Source organism: Plecotus auritus (assembly GCF_963455305.1).
Source record: "Plecotus auritus genome assembly, chromosome: 1".
Taxonomy (NCBI): Eukaryota; Metazoa; Chordata; class Mammalia; order Chiroptera; family Vespertilionidae; genus Plecotus; species Plecotus auritus.
The window spans coordinates 138,882,146-138,900,859 of NC_137770.1; positions in this window are offsets into that span (position 1 = coordinate 138,882,146).

Here is an 18,714-nt window from a genome sequence, read left to right on the forward strand (position 1 = left end):
GTGGTTATGAGCCAGCAGTCCCGGATTGCAAGAGGGATCCCAGATTGGAAAGGTTGCAGGCTGGGTTGAGGGACCCCCCCCCCGCCCCCGTGCATGAATTTCGTGCACTGGGCCACTAGCATAATATAAGGCTAATATGCAAATCAACCAAACAGCAAAACGACCGGTCACTATGACACACACTGACCACCAGGGGGCAGAGGCTCAATGCAGGAGTTGTCCCCTGGTGGTCAGTGTGCTCCTACAGGGGGAGTGACACTCAGCCAGAAGCCGGGCTCATGGCTGGCTAGCACAGCAGCGGTGGTGGGAGCCTCTCCCACCCCTGGCAACATGAATGATGTCCAACTAATGGCTCCTGGACCGTGAGAGGGTGCAGTCCAGGCTGAGGGATCCCCCGCTTCGAGTGCATGAATTTTATGCACCGGGCCTCTAGTACTATTATACTTTTCAAAAGGCAGGTAAAGGTTATCTTTTACAATTTCCTATCTTCAGAAATACTTTTGATTGAAAGCAGGGAGAAAAAAGCTTCAACTACGATTAAGTCCTAATACTTCCATTTTATATTTCTCATTTTGCTCATATTGGCCAACATGAGAATGAAAAAAGGGTCTGGGAGATAGACTGGAAGGGTCCTGAGTAGACTGTTTCTGCCACATATTAGATATTCAGGTTATGTTTCATGTACAGATGGATTGAAAGAATGAATAAACATAGTGGGAGACTTTAATATTTTTAAAGAAAACTTTTATAAGTTAAAATGATACTTGTGGAATAGGAATAATGACTTATATTTTATATTTTTAAAGAAATAAGCCAGTTAGAGAAAGACAAATATCACATTATCTCACTTACATGTGGAATCTAATGAACAAAATAAACTGATGAACAAAATATGTCCAGAGGTATGGATGCATGGAATAGAATAACAGATCTCAGGGTAGGGATTGGGCAACAGGAAGAGATTAACCAAAAAAAATATATACATGTATGCAAAACCCATGGACACAGACAATAGTATGGGAAAGGCCTGTGGTGGGGTGGAGACTGGGTTGAGAGGGGATAAAAATGGAAAAAAATAGGAGACATCTGTTATACTGTCAAAAACAGACAAAAAGAAAAATTTTAACTTAGAAAATATTTTTAATTAATTCTAGAGAAAGAGGGAGGAAGAGGGGGAGAGTGAGAGAGAGAAAAACATCAATGTGAGGGAAAAGCATAGATTAGTTCCCACAGGAGGGGTACCAGACAACACTCCAACCAACTGAGCTATACTGGGTGCTATTTTCGATGTTTTATTTTCATAAGCACACAACTGAAATGATTAATCTATAATCGTTTGCATACATTATGTAGTAAATCTATACAAAGTAAAACACACATGTGTACAATTAGATATATGCATACACTCTATAGGCACAGATAAAAAGCAGCTCAAGTGCCCCTCAGCAGATGAGTAGATAAAGGAGTAGTACATTTGCACAATGGAATACTACACTGCTGTAAAAAAGAAGGAACTCTTATATGCTTTGCGACAACATAGATGGACCAGAGATTATTATGCTGAGTAAAATAAGCCAATCAGAGAAATCCAAATACCACATGATCTCATTTACATGTGGAATAAAATAAATTAACAAGCAAAAAGGACCAGAGGCATGGATACATGGAACAGACTGACAGATCTCAGAGGGAGGGAATTGGGGGACTCAAAAAGATTAGCCAAAGAACACATATGCATATTTGCATAGCCCATGGACATGCACAACTATGAAGTGAAGGCTGGGTGGAAAAGCACTAAGAGGAGGGAGGGGAATGGGGGACATCTGTAACAGTGTCAACAATAAAAATAAACTTAAAAAAGATTCCCTTTCCTTCTGAAGATACCAATCCTCAAAAAAATTTCAAAAATGAGTTTATAAAACAGGAAGTGAGCAACCACTTTTATCTGTGCAGGATTCCTATCATTGCTCTTCCCCAAGATTATTTCATTCATTATAATATTTACTAGAATTTTTGCACAGGTTCATTTCAGAAATCAGATTTTTTAGAGAAATGCTCATTTTTAATACAAATGCTCAGAAATGAATTTTGTCACATTTTGCACCTATTTTTGGCTAACACAAGATCATAGTTTGTTTGTGTGTATGTATAGCCAAACGGACCTTATTATAGTGCTATTTTAAGCAGTGCTGAATAAAACAAACTATGTAGTATATCTAATTATTTCATAAAGATGTTTTAGTATAAATAGAAGAGATGGGTATAGGGAATATAAATATATTTTTAAATGTGGTACTCAGCACCAAATTGTCTATGGCAAAAGTCAAAAGCAACTAAAACTTTAAGCAGCAGTATAAGGATAATCACTGGTCATCTTCACAAACCTTGTGGATGGAAAATATTATTTTCCTCTTTTAACTTAAATTCCTTTTCCTACCAAGGACACTAAATATTTTTTCCTTTGTCCATTGGTCACTTGTACATATGCAAAAAGCACTTTGTCCACCACTTTCAAATTAGTTTTTTCTTGTTTATTTCAAAAACGTTTCTGTAACATGAAGACATTTTTTTCTCTGATACACATACATTGCAAATATTTTGCTAGTACTTCTTCTTTCACCCTGCTAATATTATTTTCTGACAGACAGAGGGTTTGAATTTTTTATATCGCTCAATCAACATCCAGAAATCTTGCTTTTGAAGTGTTTGTAATCATTTTAAAAAGTATAAATAGCCCTGGATGGTTTGGCTCAGTGGACAGGGCATCAGCCTGGGCACTGAAGGGTCCCAGGTTCGATTCTGGTCAAGGGCACATGCCCAGGTTGCAGGCTCAATTCCCAGTGGGTGCGGGGTGGGGGGTGCGTACAGGATGCAGCCAGTCAATGATTCTCTCTCATCATTGATGTTTCTATCTCTCACCCTCTCTCTTCCTCTCTGAAATCAATAAAATATATATTTTTTAAAAGAAAAAAATATATATATAAGCATTTGTGTTTTCTTCTGGTACTTTTCTCATTTTGTATATTTAAAATTTTTAATCTGGAATTTATTTGAAGGAGATCAAAATGTAGCTAGTTTTCTCCAAATACTCAACATATATTTATACTCAACATATATTTCTCCACCTTTTGCTTCTGACCTTTTCCTACAAACATGAAATATCACCATCATCAAGTTCTAAAGTCTTGCATATATTTGGGTGTTTGGGCATTTTCCATTGTGTTCCAATCATTTATCTGTCTTTTCAGCTATTAGTAAACAACTACTTTGTGGAAATCTATAGCACATGTTGATATCTAAAATGATAAACCTGTGTCTACTATACAGAAATGTTCTTAATCTCATCACAACGATAAACGATAATAGGTAACTTTAAAAATTTTAAACCATATCTATTTGGTTGTAAAATTGATAAACATAGGAAGAGCACACATTTTCAGAAATTGAATCTTCCTAATCAGGACCACAGCCATCTTTCCACTTCAAATTCCTTCTGAGGTCCCTCAATAAAGAACATAGGTGAGCCCTGATGTAGCTCGCAGGTGAGCGTCGACCTAGGAACCAGGAGGTCGCAGTTTGATTCAGGACAGGGCACAGGTCTGGGTTGTGGGCTCAATCCCCAGTGTGGGGCATGCAGGAGGCAGCCTATGAATGATTCTCTCTCAACAGTGATGTTTCTATTTCTTTCCCTTCCTCTCTGAAATCAATAAAAATATTTTTAATAACATCGGTATACACTGATATAAAGTGGTTATTGGATTTTGTCCAAAGAACTTTTAGCCTAGAAGTTGATCTTTTATGGGAATTATCTCTCTCATTATTCACTTTTCTATAGTATGCAACATTATGGTATAAAAATGTTTACATCAAATATAAGATGCTGTATATACTTAATTTCATTTCAGTTATTGATATGTAGTTGAATCACTTAAAATACATCAGTAAAGTTTTCTGTAAGAGAATAATGAGTGGGTCTTTATGTTTTTGATTTTGTTGCTCATAAAGTTGATCTGAGTGCTAAACCCCAGGTAAGGTGTCCACCAGGGAGGTGCTGCGGGGCCCCAGGAGGGAAGTCAAGTCTGTCCCCTGGCTGACAGGAGGGCTGCTCTCCAGCTGCTGAGCCCAGGCAATGGCGTGCCTCTCCCAGACCCACCCGCCTCCTCCCATTGTACCCTGGGCCCCCAGCCTTGCAGTCCCTATTACCTGTTCATCTCATCTCTTGCATTGAGGTCATTTATCCTGAAAAAGAGGATTTGCTTCATTCTCCACCTGTTGCCGTCTCTGGCAGCTTTGTGGATCGCATTCATATCTTTGTCTTGAAAGTTGGGTCTTCTGGCTTCCATGCCACTGCTCCCCTGGCTGGTAGGGGAGACCATGGCCGCACTGGTAGGGGAGACCATGGCCCCACTGGTAGAGGAGACCATGGCCCCGCTGGTAGGGGCAACCGTGGCCCCGCTGGTAGAGGAGACCATGGCCCCGCTGGTAGAGGAGACCATGGCCCCACTGGTAGAGGAGACCATGGCCCCGCTGGTAGAGGAGACCATGGCCCCACTGGTAGAGGAGACCATGGCCCCGCTGGTATGGGAGACCAGGGTCCCGCTGATAGGGGAGACCGTGGCCTCACTGGTAGGGGAGACCATGGCCTCGCTGGTAGGGGCAACCGTGGCCTCGCTGGTAGGGGAGACCATGGTCCCACTGGTAAGGGAGACCTTGGCCCTGCTGGGAGGGGCACCCATGGCCTCCACACTGGAATTCTTCAGAAAAGAAAACACCTTCCTCATGGCGAAGAGTCTAGGCTTCAGAGAAACCTCACTCTCCCTCCACTTTTCACGCCTTCTGAGCCCAAAACTAGCTCTCTAGCCAACCACCTCACGCCACAGCATTCAAGCAGGGCAGTTCAGCAGTTTGGCAGTTTGGCAGTTTGGAAGTTTAGCATCTCCCAGCTCAGAATCATAGTTACCAAGCAACAGCCTCTGACATAACTGCCCATGTGCACAGAGCCTTGTGGTCAAGGGCAGCCAGAGCCCATGCCCAAGGCCCAAGCCTCTCAAATCTCAGGAACTGCCCATGGACAGGTGTGGGTTCTGTTCAAACATCCCTGGGAGTTGGCTAAGTGTTTCCAGATGCTTACAAAGGTTACTCAGCCCAGTGAAAAGGCAGTCTTTGCCTAAGACCAGGGCTAGGGTGGTGTGGAACTTCAGGACGCTCAAGGTCTAGTCCCCCAGAAAACTCCCCTTAAAAACATCTCTAAATCTCTTTGTGACACAGTTTATTTCTCTTCCTCATCCCACTGTGCCCTAGCCAACCTCCAGGGAATGTTCCTGATGCAAGAACAAACAGATGTTTTCATGGCTTCAGGGATTGTGGCAATATGTGTCTGCAAGGGCAAATTTACCAGAAACCACTGCCTGTTCTCCTGATGAAATGAAACCCCCTCTCTGCATTCCTCTTCATCTCCCCTTTGGTTCACCTCTTACACTTACATTTTATTTCCCCCAAATAAATGTTCAATCAATCCAAGATTTATTTTGGAGCACGGTGTTAACGTGTAAGAACTTTTTCTTTAAAAAGGCTATTCACCTGTTACAAACCACCTTTTCTGGCCTCGTTTAAAATGTCACTTTACTGAGCATTAAATTCGCAAGTTATGTTTTTGGTTTTGGGATTTTCTGTTCTCATCCATCAAATGGTCTGCTTCTTTTTGCATCTGAGGAGTAAAGGGAAGGCCAAATTTCTTCGGCATGTCTTTTATGCAGCTGTCCCAGGAAACTGCAATTTAACACTCCCAGGGCTATTCCCTACAGATGGCAGGGGGAGACTGCACAGGGGAGGAGTAGGTGCATGCCCAGTCAGGTCTCCCTGAAATAGGGAAGGTGCTTGACTGTCAGGAACACCTGGGAACAGGTCATTGGTTACAATAGGTGTGGCCACTGCAAATGTGAGAAGATTTGAGACACTGTCCTCCCAAACAAAGGAGTTCTCTCTCTTGCTAGGCCCATGCTCCTGGCCTGTGGAAATCTCATGCTCCTGCATTGGCCCGCATAGCCCAAGGCCACGTGGACCTCACACACAATGGACTAATGGACTGCAAGTAGCCTGATGTTATGCAGGACCCAGCTCCACCATGGAAAGCAAACTCTGGACACTGGTTCTGCTTCAAGCTCTACTGAGTCCCCAGCTGCACATTTTCCAGGCCTGGATGGAGGGAAATGGGACTTTGCAAACCCAGGGATGTAAATCACTCCTCCTCCTGTGTGAGTCTCAGAAATTTATTTTTCTCCAGATGTTGTAAGGGCCCAACTTCAAGCACCCAGTGGGGAAAGGGATACCCACTTCACTGATAACACTGTGTGGTTACTTAAGGTCTCTGAGTTTGTAAAGGCTGCCAGGCACCTCCCCTGAGCTTGTCAGGTTTAGTATGTGGTCACTTTTTTGTTCACACTTGACCTGTTAAATATTTGTTTATTGTCTACTCTCTCCCAACTAGAATGTGCCATCCATTAGAAAATTAATTATTTTCTTCACTATTTATTTTCATTGTTTAAAGAAGAGTCAGTGCCTAATAATTTTTCATTAAGTAAATGACTGAACTATGAAATTGCCTAACTTATATGTCTAATTTATATCTTTATGTCTCCACCACCTCTCCACATGGAAATATGTAAAGAGAGCTGTATAGGGGAAGAGGAGATTATTGCAACCCTATTTACCATTCATAATGGATTTTCACTGCTGTATTTTCAGATCTCCCCACATTCTCTCAGGAGACTCCCTTCCCCAAGGCCACTGGGGTTATTTCCACTCAGTCCTTGGCTGTTCAAAATAGGAAGGCCCAGAAAGGCCCTGTGCATATGCATTACCTCCTTTCATCACTGATTCTTTGTAATACATTCTTAGAAGTGTGATCTTGGGGTCAGAGGGTAATTCCATATGTAAATTAAGTAGCAATTGCCTAACACCACACCCACCCCCACCTGCAGTGCTCATGCCATTACTATTTTAGATTTCTACCAAATGTGTGAGAGGCTACAGCCTCACCTGCCATCTGAGTGTGGTTAAGCTTTGGGGGTGAGAAGGTTGTCAATCTGATCCTTAAGTAATGGCCTCTGCTGAGTGCACCTGTCCCCACCCCTACTCTAATTCCTCCAGCCACTCCCGGGTTCCCATGGGTTCCCACAAAGGCAAGCTGAACTCCAAACAGAGGGCAGAGGAACAGCAGGTGAGTCCCCACCCCCTGCACAGCTGGAATGCATGGGCTGCTCCCCTCCCCACTCTGATGCTGCCTGCCCCAGGTGGGATGAGCACAGCCAGGCAGGGGCATTTGCACAGCTGACCAGACCAAGGAAGCAGAGAAAGGGCTGAAGTAAACACTTAGAAAGATAGTTTAGAAAGAAATCTGGTCCTCCGGCTGTGGTCAAACCATCTCTGGCCCCAAATCCATTTGCCATTTTCCACTAATATATTCAGATGACAAAGAAGGGTCAATTCACCAGGGGTCACTCCTGAGAGAAGGGGCACTTGGTGCAAGTAAGGGAGGGATGAGCCAGGAAGCACAACTTTTACCAGAATTTTAAAACAACAAACAAACAAACAAGAATAAAACACCTCTTTTCTTCAAGGTTATCAAGGTTGTGGTGTAGAGGGAGCAAGTAAGAGGAAATGAGGTACTAATCCAATGAGGAGGGCATATCAGCCCTGATTTTTCCCAGTGGTTCTCCATCTGCATTTCTCCTGGTGTGTCTGCAACCAGGCGTCCCCCTTGTACCAGGATGAGAAGCAGTTCTGAATCCACTTCCTCTGCGAGGCAGCCTAGTCCACCTCTTTGACTACCCAGCAGGAGCCCCTAGGCCGACCAGCACCCCCACCAGGTCCCCCTACAGCCTTGGATGTAAGCACTGCAGGCAGGCCTGGGAGCAATGGGAACTGCAGCCAACACCTTGGGGCTGTCCCCTCAACATGTGTCAAGCCCCTGGGGTCCCAGGCCTCAGAGGAACACACGCTGCCACCTCCTCTTAGACCTGCTCCCCAAGGTCCCACCACTGATGTCTGCACTTAACCCAGCTCCATGGGAGTTTGGGGCTGAGGCTGAACTTCCCTGCGCCCGGTTTAATCAGCTTTGACTGATTTCCTGCCCAGAAAACTGCTACAAATTCCCAGGAGGAACCGGTATGAACCGCTGTCTGCCCACCAGGTCCAGAAGCCCCGCCAACTGGAAGGGATTCCTGGGGCATTTCTGGGCACTGTAGATTAAATGCAAGTCCTGTAGAATTTGAGACACTTCCTTGAAAACTTTCAGACAACTGTTTCTTCTTTTTAAAAATAACTTTTCTTCTGAATTATTGTCCTTTTTTGTTGTAAACTAAGACAGAGGGAAAATATGGACACCACGCGGAGGTTTGTAATGTGGCTTGGAAATTAATGTCCAGAGTGTGGTTTTATAGCATGAAGGGTATTAGTAAGATGCCTTATATCCTGGAGGGCCTCAGCGCAGGGGCCCCACTGAAAACTTTGCTCAGTGTACCTCTCATTTTCCTCTGGGGAGGGGTTTCTTATTATTCATACCATGTGAAAGGCTAACTGTGCTGTTTCCTAGACATTCACAGCAAAGGAGTTCAAAAAGAACATGTAATGTGACCATTACAGAAAGAGAAATGGAGTAGCAGAGGAAAGTAAGTAACATAGAGGGAAAGGGCACATGAGTTTATTACTCCCCAGGGTATTGTTCCTGGTGGTATAACGTGGCTTAAACAAGTCAAGGGTGCTAGGCTACTGCTAACTTTAAAGTCTAGGCCTTTGAATGGAAATTTCAGAAAGAAAGCCTTTGTCCCCTTGCATGAGCCCCCAGTGGCAATTTTCCTCTGGCCTCACTGAAATACTGGAACGGCACAGGAATGCTGGCTGGCAAAATTAACTGAGGTTCCACTAAGAAATCTGTCATATTTTCCAGATGATATTTCCTGTGTGAAAGTTTGAAGAAATTTAATGTCAAAGGGGTGTACCAAGAGTATCCACCTCAGGTAATTAGGGAGGCTGAGCCACTAGGCCCTATAGGACACCTAGCACACAAAGCCACTCTATTCACACAGGAAAGCAGCCAAAAGGTGGAGACAAAGAAACAGGTCACAAATGAAAGAAATACAGGAAAGCAAACTACTGGATATAGAGTTCAGAACCACGGTTATAAGGTTACTCAAGAATCTTCTAGAAACCTCTGAGAAATTTAGTGAGACCCTCCAGGACATGAAAAAGGACCAACTAGAAATTAAGCATACACTGACTGAAATAAAGAATAATATACAGAGATCCAACAGCAGACTAGAGGATCCCAAGAATCAAGTCAAAGATTTGAAATAGGAGGAAGCAAAAAACACCCAACTGGAAAAGCAAAAAGAAAAAAGAATCCAAAAATATGAGGGTAGTGTAAGGAGCCGCTGGGACAACCTCAAGCATACCAACATCTGAATTATGGGGGTGCCCAAAGAAGAGAGAGAGCAAGATATTGAAAACCTATTTGAAGAAATAATGACAGAAAACTTCCCCTACCTGGTGAAAGAGATAGACTTACAAGTCCAGGAAGTGCAGAGAACCCCAAACAAAAGGAAGCCAAAGGGGACCACACCAAGACACATCATAATTAAAATGCCAAGGGCAAAAGACAAAGAGAGAATATTAAAAGCAGCAAGAGAAAAACAGTTAGTTACCTACAAGGGAGTACCCATATGACTGTCAGCTGATTTCTCAACAGAAACAATGCAGGCCAGAAGGAAGTGGCAAGAAATATTCAAAGTGATGAACAGCAAGAACCTATAACCAAGATTACTTTGCCCAGCAAAGCTATTATTTAGAATTAAAGGTCAGATAATGAGCTTCACAGATAAAAAGAAAAAGCTAAAGGAGTTCATCACCACCAAAAGAGTATTATATGAAATGCTGAAGGGTATTCTTTAAGAAGAGGAAGAAAGAGAAAAAGGTACAGATAAAAATTATGAACAACAAAGTGACAACAAATACAGATATATCAACAAGTGAACCTAAAAATCAAGTGAATAAAAAATCTGATGGACAGAATAAACTGGTGAATATAATGGATTCAGGGGCATAGGAAGGGAGTGGACTGACAATTCTTAGGGTGAAGGGCATGTGGGGGGTGCGGGAAGAGACTGTACGAAATTTGTACACCTATGGATGAGGACAGTGGTGGGGGGTAAGGGCAGAGGGTGGGTGGGAACCAGGTGGAGGGGAGCTATGGGGGGAAAAAGAGGAACAACTGTAATAATCTGAACATTAAAGATTTACTAAAAAATAACTTCTAGAAACAATATATATGTATAATAAAAAACTTTAAACTCGCAAAAAAAATAAAAAATAATAAAAAATAAATAACCCTGGGTAGTAATGACCAGTAATGCCCAGAGGCTGACCAACTGGAAGTCAGTGCTGGCCCCGCCCCCAAGCAAGTGGTAAGGGGCAATCAGGCAGGCAGGCAGAGGGGTTAGTGGTGATCAGGTAGGCAGATCAGCGGTTAGGAGTGATCAAGTAGGCAGATGGCCCCTTGCTGGGCTGGCCCCACCCTCAAGCAAGTGGATAGGGGCAATCAGGCAGGCAGAGTGGTTAGGAGTGATCAGGTAGGCAGTCCAGCAGTTAGGAGTGATCAGGTAGGTAGGTGAGCAGTAAGGGGCGATCAGGTATGCAGACGGCCCCTTGCAGGACTGGCCCTGCCCTCCAGCAAAGAAAGAGGGAGGCCCAGGTCAGCCAAGCCATTGCACCCCAGCCTGTTTCCTACAGAGGGAGGCCATTGGTGGTGCGGGGGAGGTGGGGGGTGGAGGGTGGGCAGCTGCTTGCAACCCAGGGAAGAAAAGCCCTGAGAGGCCCTGATCTCAGGCCAGGCCTAGGGACCCTACCCAAGGGGTCCTGGATTGTGAGAGGGTGCAGGCCGGGCTGAGGGACCCCTCTGAGTGCACAAATTTTTGTACACTAGGCCTATAGTGTATAATAATAAAAGTGTAAAGTGCTAATTAGCCCAGATGTTCTTTTGGACAAAGCCAGGGCTGCGAGGGAAGCCTGGGTCCGGCGTGCCTGCCAGTGGCCGGAAGGAAGGCCTAGTCCCAGGTGCCAAAGGGAAGCCAGTGCCAGCAGCTGGGGGAAAGAAGGCCTACTCTTGCACATATTTCATGCATCAGGCCTCTAGTCAATAATATTTAGGGAATGAAGGAATCAGGCCAGTGATCTGCCTGCCTCCTGTGCAGTTCAGGGAATGGCAGCCCAGGTTCTTGGGTAATTCATGTCAGCTCAGAGCCAGGGGTTTTGCAGAGTCAGGAGGGCTCTGGCTGCTGTCCTCAAGCTCTTGCCTCTAGTGAAATTCCCTGTTGTCTGACTCTGTGTCTCAGTTTCCTTGTCTTCAATTCTGGTCAATAAAAGCAACTCCTCAGGATGCTTTTGGAAGGATTACAAGAGATAATGCACCAAAAGCTCTTAGCGCAGTTTCTGGCAAAGGATAAACTGTAGAATGACGGAAAGAAATGACTTGAGGTTGCCTGTTCATTTATTGAGCACCTACTATATGTTGGGTTCTGCAGAGAAGCAATCGCAACACACTGGCGTGCTCTTCACACAGGTGGCAGGGAATTAGGGAAGGTTTCCTGAAAGCTGAGTATTGTTAAGGGTGCAGTTTGGAAAGGCGGTATTCTGGACACAGTCAGCAGGCTCCTCTTGAAAGCTGTGTAGGAGTGTGTACAGCTGGATGGGGGTGGGGGGGGGAAGCGCTGGAATCCAAGTTGAGTTTCAGTCCTGTTTAGTTATTAGCCACGTGACTTTGGCCAAGTGACTGAAGCTCTCTGGACTCTTCCAAATGTAAAAAAGTCTGTTAAGAATACCTGACTGTCAGGGTTCTAAGACCACTTGATCCTGTATAGACAGAGATGCTCTCTGGGTAGAAGCTACACAACTCCAAGGTGAGTCACTAAGGAACTGCTGGGTCTAAGCTCCACCCATGGGAGCCTGGGTTTCCTCTGTGAGCATGCGCAGGGCGCCCATGGCCAGGCCCATCAGGCACTGCGGTAGGCGCCCTGGGGGATGGCAGGACCCTGACCACAAGATGACAGCACCCAGTGTAGTGGATGCCCCTGCCTTGGAGAAGGCGATGGTGTGGTGAGGGTAGCAGCTGTGTCTGCTGGCTGGATGGATGGTTGGAGGCGCCTACATCCTTCTGCAGGAGGAGGAGGAGGAGGAAGAGAATCTGGACACTCTGCTGGGCATTGCCTCGGATTTCCTGGTGAGAAGCCGGGCAGGACTCATTTCTTGAGCCTCTGGCCAGGCCCTGTCATGTCTTTACCCCATCCCCTACCCAGTGTCCCAGAGGATCAGCGGCCTTTCCTGGGAGAGGAGTACTCTTCCTGAGTTCTGTGCCGCAGGGAAGGGGCTTCCTCCCTCTCAGGGTTTGGGGAAGCAGGAAGGTTGTTGGTGCACAGAGAGGATTGGCTTTCCGTACTCCTGGGGATAAGGCTCTCAATGCTCGTGGTGGGTATTCTTTGGAAGGCATTGAAAAGTCTATGTCGGAGTTTACCACAAACCTCTAATGCCCAATCTCGTTCCCATCCCCATCCACTGACAGACAGTGGCAGAGGAGGATAAAGTGCTCTGGGGTATCTCTGTCCTAGAAGAGGCGGAGCCAGGGCTTCCCAGGACAATAGCCTCTCGGTTGCTATTTTGGAGGTAGGAGTCCAAAAAGGTAAGCTTGGTAGAGGTCTTTTCATGCCTAGGCAGAACTGAAGTGCATATTGTGTGTGCTGTATCCTTTACTAGATGTCCGGTCTAATTAGCATATTATGCTTTTATTATTATAGATTATTATAGACTAAAGACCCGGTGCATGAAATTCATGCATGGGGGAAGGGTTGGTACCCTCAGCCCAGCCTGCACCCTCTCCAATCCTGGACCCCTCAGGGGATGGCTCACTGCCGGTTTAGGCCCGGGGATTGGGCCTAAACTGGCAGTCAGACATCCCTCTCACAATCTGGGGCTGCTAGCTCCTAACTCAGTGGTTCTCAACCTTTCTAATGCTGTGACCCTTTAATACAGTTCCTCATGTTGTGGTGACACCCAACCATAAAATTATTTTTGTTGCTACTTCATAACTGTAATTTTGCTACTGTTAATGAATCATAATGTAAATATCTGTGTTTTCTGATGGTCTTAGGCTCTACAGCAGCGGTTCTTAACCTGTGGATCGTGACCTAGAATCTATCCTTAAAATTGGGTTAGTATGAGGATAAGAGACAGTATATATTTTAAAACCTAGCACACCTCTAGCTGCTAGGACCTAACTGCTCACCTGCCTGCCTGTCTGATCACCCCTAACTGAACCCCCCCCCCCCCCGCCAACCTTATCATCCCTAACTGCCTCTGCCTACTGGCCTGGTCACTCGCAACTGCCCCTCCACACCAGCCTGGTTGCCCCTCACTGCCCCCTTCTTCCATCCTGGTTGCCCCTCACTACCCCTCGCTCCCAGCCTGGCCTGGTCACCACACGCAGCCTGCTGTTCAATCATTTGGTCACCCCTCACTAACCCTCCCGCCAGCCTGGTCACCCCAGGCACCTGCTGTGCGGTTGTCCATCAGTTGTTTTGGTTGTTAGGGCCCCTGGCTTTTTATACATACAGAGAGTATTTACAAATGCAGTGGTCATTGCTGTGTGTGTGTGTGGCCGGGGGTGGGGGGGGGGGGGGGAGGAGTAGGAATAAGAGATCAGAGTTTTAAAAAAGAAAGATAAACTTGGCACTTAGCCTCCTAGAGGCAGATTCAAGAATTCAGAAATGTGTACTTTAAGCTGTGTTTAAGTAGTAGGTCGACAAATTGTCGGCTTTTCCTCATCATTTCTGCTGCCTTCATCTCCACTAACACTTACTTGGTGAAAGGGTAGCTTATTGATCAGGTACGTGGTTGCAATATAACACTAATGCCACTGTCCCAAGGCCTCCTGGCAAGGGCCCCCAGAGCATGTCCAGGTGAGACTGGCTTATTTTGGGGAAAGCCTTAACACAGCTTGTGATGTAGCTCATAAGCTCAGTGGAAATACAACAGAGTAGAATCAATTCTTTTTTTTTTTTTTTTTTTGTACCCTGACAGTATAGGTTGAAGAGGGAAAGAGTAGGACGTAAGCAGTTTCAGTTAGCTTTTATTTACAGCTGGGAAGTTTCTAAATACTCTATGAAAAACAAATTGAAGTAACTTGGGTACCCACTGGTACCAACTCTTTTTTTTTTTTTAATATATTTTTTATTGATATTTTACAGAGAGGAAGGGAGAGGAATAGAGAGTTAGAAACATCGATGAGAGAGAAACATCGATCAGCTGCCTCCTGCACACCTCCTACTGGGGATGTGCCCGCAACCAAGGTACGTGCCCTTGACCGGAATCGAACCTGAGACCTTTCAGTCCGCAGGCCGTCGCTCTATCCACTGAGCCAAACCGGTTTCGGCTGGTACCAACTCTTTGACCTGGTTTTTTCATGGTTACATTATTTGGAGCTGTATGTCCACTGATCAAGACAGGCATGAATTTCCCTTAGACTATTAACAGCCTCTTGACATGAAAGTGATAAACCTTGGAGAACATGCTGAGTTGAGTATATTGGCCAAAGAAGAGTTCACAGAGGACAAGGGTTTTGATGTAGGCAACAGGTTGTTGCTCCAGAAGAGTGAGGAAGACTGCTCTGAGTTAGTGGGAATCCTTTCCTCCGGATCTTGTCAGGATGGAGTGGGCGCTTTTGACCTAGTAGGTGTGGATTCTGGGACTCACACACAGGATTACTTCTGTGTCCAGAACCTCAAAAGGGAAACATGCTCTCTGTTGTGTGGCCCCCAAACCCTCTTCCTGGTTTCTTCTCATCACCAGCTGTGCCCTCTGCATAGGCTTTGTTCAGGTTGAGGGCTCCCTAGGAAATGAATTAATTGGTCTACTTTCCCAACCAGGAAGAAGATCCCCTTCTTAACATATGCAAGGAGATTGTGGAACCATGGTCAGAAACTCAGAAAGTTGTCACCAAAGTGAAAAAAGAAGGTAGTTCTGATATCTATCCTGTACTGTGTTTTCCAATAACCTTTACTATTCAGCTGTCACAGAGAAAGTTTTTAGTTTTCTCCTTTAAATACTCATTTTCCCTAAGATAATTTAACCTGGCAAACACCCAACAGCTTTAACTTTTTAAGTGAATGTTGGTTTCCTTTTCTCTTTTCTACTTTTTCGCTTAAGCTAACCAAATCTATCTTCATTGTGGTTTATGCTTTTTGCTTTTTAATCTCTTTCCACTACCCCTTGTAGATTTGCATTGCAGGTACAGATGTACTCTGCCTTTTTGTTTTGTTTTGTTTTGTTTTGTTTTGTTTTGTTTTGTTTTTGCTTGATGAACTCTTCTCTGTTTTCACTTTTGTGTATTAATTAAATCTTTATTATTGAAAGTATTACATATGTCTCCCTTTCCCCCCCCCTGCCATTGGCCCCTACTATCCTGTTCCTGCCACTACCCCAGGCTTTCACCACCATAATGACTGTGTCCACGGGTTATGCATATATACATACAAATGCTTTGGTTGATGTCTTTTCACAACCACCAACCTCCCCCATCTTCTGTCTGAGATTCTGCAATCTGTTCTATGCTCTATGTCTCTAGATCTATTTTGTTCATCTGTTTATTTTTATTTTTTTCATTAGATTCCATGTATGAGTGAGGTCATGTGATACTTGGCTTTCTCTGACTGGTTTATTTTGGATAGCATAATACTCTCTAGGTCCCTCCATGCTGTATTAAAGGATAAAATATTTTTCCTTTTTTAATGCTGCATTGTATTCCATGGGATAAATGTACCACAGCTTTTTATCCACTCATCTACTGACCTGGGCTGTTTCCAGATCTTAGCTACTGTAAATTGCAATTCTCTGAAAATAGGGATGCATATATTTTTTTTTTCTGATTGATGTTTCAGTTTTCTTAGGATATATTCCTAGAAGTGGGATTACTCGGTCAAATTGCTTTTCCATATTTAAGTTTTTGAGGAAACTCTATACTTTTTTCCATAATGGCAACACTAGTCCGCATTCCTACCAGCAGTGTACTAGGGTTCCCTTTTCTTCACATCCTCACCAACACTTGTCATTTGTTGATGGTAGCCATTCTGATAGGTGTGAGGATTATTTTAATTTGCATCTCTCTGAGGATCAGGGACTTTGAGCATTTTTTCATGTCTTTTGGCCATCTGTATGTCCTCTTTGGACAAGTGTCTATTTAAGTCCTCTGCCAATTTTTTAATTGAATTGTTTTTCTTCTGTTAAGTTGTATGAGTTCCTTATATATTTTGGATGTTAACCTTTTATTAGATGTATCATTGCCAATTAGGTTCTTCCATACAGAGGGTTCCATTTTCATTTTGTTCAGGTTTTCTTTTATTTTTTGCTGTGCAGAAGCTTTGCATTTATTTTTTTATATCTTTCTTATTGATTTCAGAGAGAAAGAGAGAGGGAGAAAGAGATAGAAACTTCAATGATGAGAGAGAATCATTGATTGGCTGCCTCTGGCAGGCCTCACACTGGTGATCAATACCACAAGCCAAGCATGTGCTCTGACTGGGCATCGAACAGTGACCTTTGGGTTCATAGGTCGAAGCTCAAGCACTCAGCCAAACCGCCCAGGCCAGAAGCTTTTTATTTTGATGTAGTCCCATTTGTTTATTTTCTCCTTACTTTCCTTTGCCCTAGGTCGATGTATCCGCAAACATTGCTACATGAGATGTCTTAGATTTTGCTGCCTATGGTTTCTTCTAGGATTTTTGTGATTTCATGACTTATATTTAAGTCTTTATCCATTTTGAGTTTATTCTGGCATAAGTTGGTATAGTATTATGTAGTCTCATTATTTTTCATGTATCTCTCCAATTTTCCCAACACATTTATTCAAGAGACTATCTTGACTCTATTGTGTGCTCTTACGTCCCCTGTCAAATATTAATTGAGTATAATGGTGTGGGTCAATTTCTGGAGTCTCTGTTCTGTTCCATTGATCTATATACCCGTGCTTGTACTAGTACCAGGCTGTTTTGATTACAGTGGCTTTGTAGTAAATTGGTATTTGGTATTTTAATTCCTCCAACTTTGTTCTTCTTTCTCAAGATTGCTGCAGCTATTCTTTGGTTCCATATAAATTTCTGGAGTTTTTGTTCTAGATCTGTGAAATATGCTGTTGGTATTTTAATATGGATTGCATTGAATCTGTAGCTTGCTTTCGGTAGTACGGACATTTTAATGATGTTAATTGTACCAATCCATGAACACGGTATATTCTTTCACTTGTTAATATCTTCCTCTATCTCTTTTCCTCCTGTAGTTGTCTGAGTAAATGTCTTTTATCTCCTTGTTTAAGTTTATTCCTAGGTATCTTAATTTTTTGTTGCAGTGGTAAATGGGATTGTTTAGTTTCTCTTCCTGAGAATTCATTATTGGCATATTAAGTAACCATCAATTTTGGATGTTAATTGTGTATCCTGCTACATTGCCCAATTCATTTATTAAATCTAGTAGTTTTTTGGTGGGATATTTAGGGTTTTCTATGTACAATATCATGTCATCTACAAATAATGAGATTTTTACTTCATCCTTTCCAATTTGGTTTCCATTTATTACTTCTTCTCTGACAGCTATGGATAGGACTTACCATACTATGTTGAATAAGAGTGCTAAAAGTGGACATCCCTGAAATAAATCCCACTTGGTCATGGTGTATGATCTTTTTAATATATTGCTGGATCCAACTTGCTAATATTTTGTTAAGGATTTTAGCAACTGTGTTCATTAGGGATATTGGTCTGTAATTCTCTTTCTTTGTAGTGTCTTTGTCTGGTTTTGGAATTAGGATAATGAAAAGAGCATGGAAGTGTTCCTTCCTCTTGGATACTTTGAAATCGTTTGAAAAGTATACGTGTTGGTTCTTCTTTGGATGTTTGGTAGAACTCCCCTGTGAAGCCTTCTGGACCTGGGCTTTTGTTTGCTGGGAGTTTTTGGCTACTGCTTCTATTTCATCAGCTGTCATTGGCCTACTCAGGTTTTCTTATTCTTCCTAATTCAGCTTTGGGAGATTATGTTTTTCTAGGAATTTGTCCATTTCATCCACATTGCCCAGCTTGTTGGCATATACCTAGTAGTTGTCCATAGTATTATCTTACAATCCTTTGTATTTCTGTGGTGTCTGTTGTTATATCGCCTCTTTTTCTTCTGGTTTTATTTATTTGGGTCCTCCCTTTGTTTCCTGATGTGTCTGGCTAACAGGTCATCAATCTTGTTTATTTTTCAAAGAACCAGCTCTTGGTGTCATTGATTTTTTTGTACTGTTTTTTAGTCTCTGTGTCATCTTTCTGCTCAAATCTTTATTATTCCCTTCATTCTACTTACTCTGAGCTTTTCTTTTTCTCTTTCTAATTCTCTAAGTAGTAAAGTTAAAGAGTTTATTATTAATTTTTGTTGTTTTTTGAGACAGGGCTGTAGTGCTATGAACTTCCCTTCCAGGACTGCTTTTGCCGTGTCCCAAATATTTGGGGTTCATTTGCATTTGTTTTTAGGAAGATTTTTATTTCTTTCTTGATCTCATTGGTAAGCCAATCATTGTTTAATAACATGCTATTTGGTCTGCATGTGTTTGAATGTTTTGTGGTGTTTTTATTGTAGTTGATT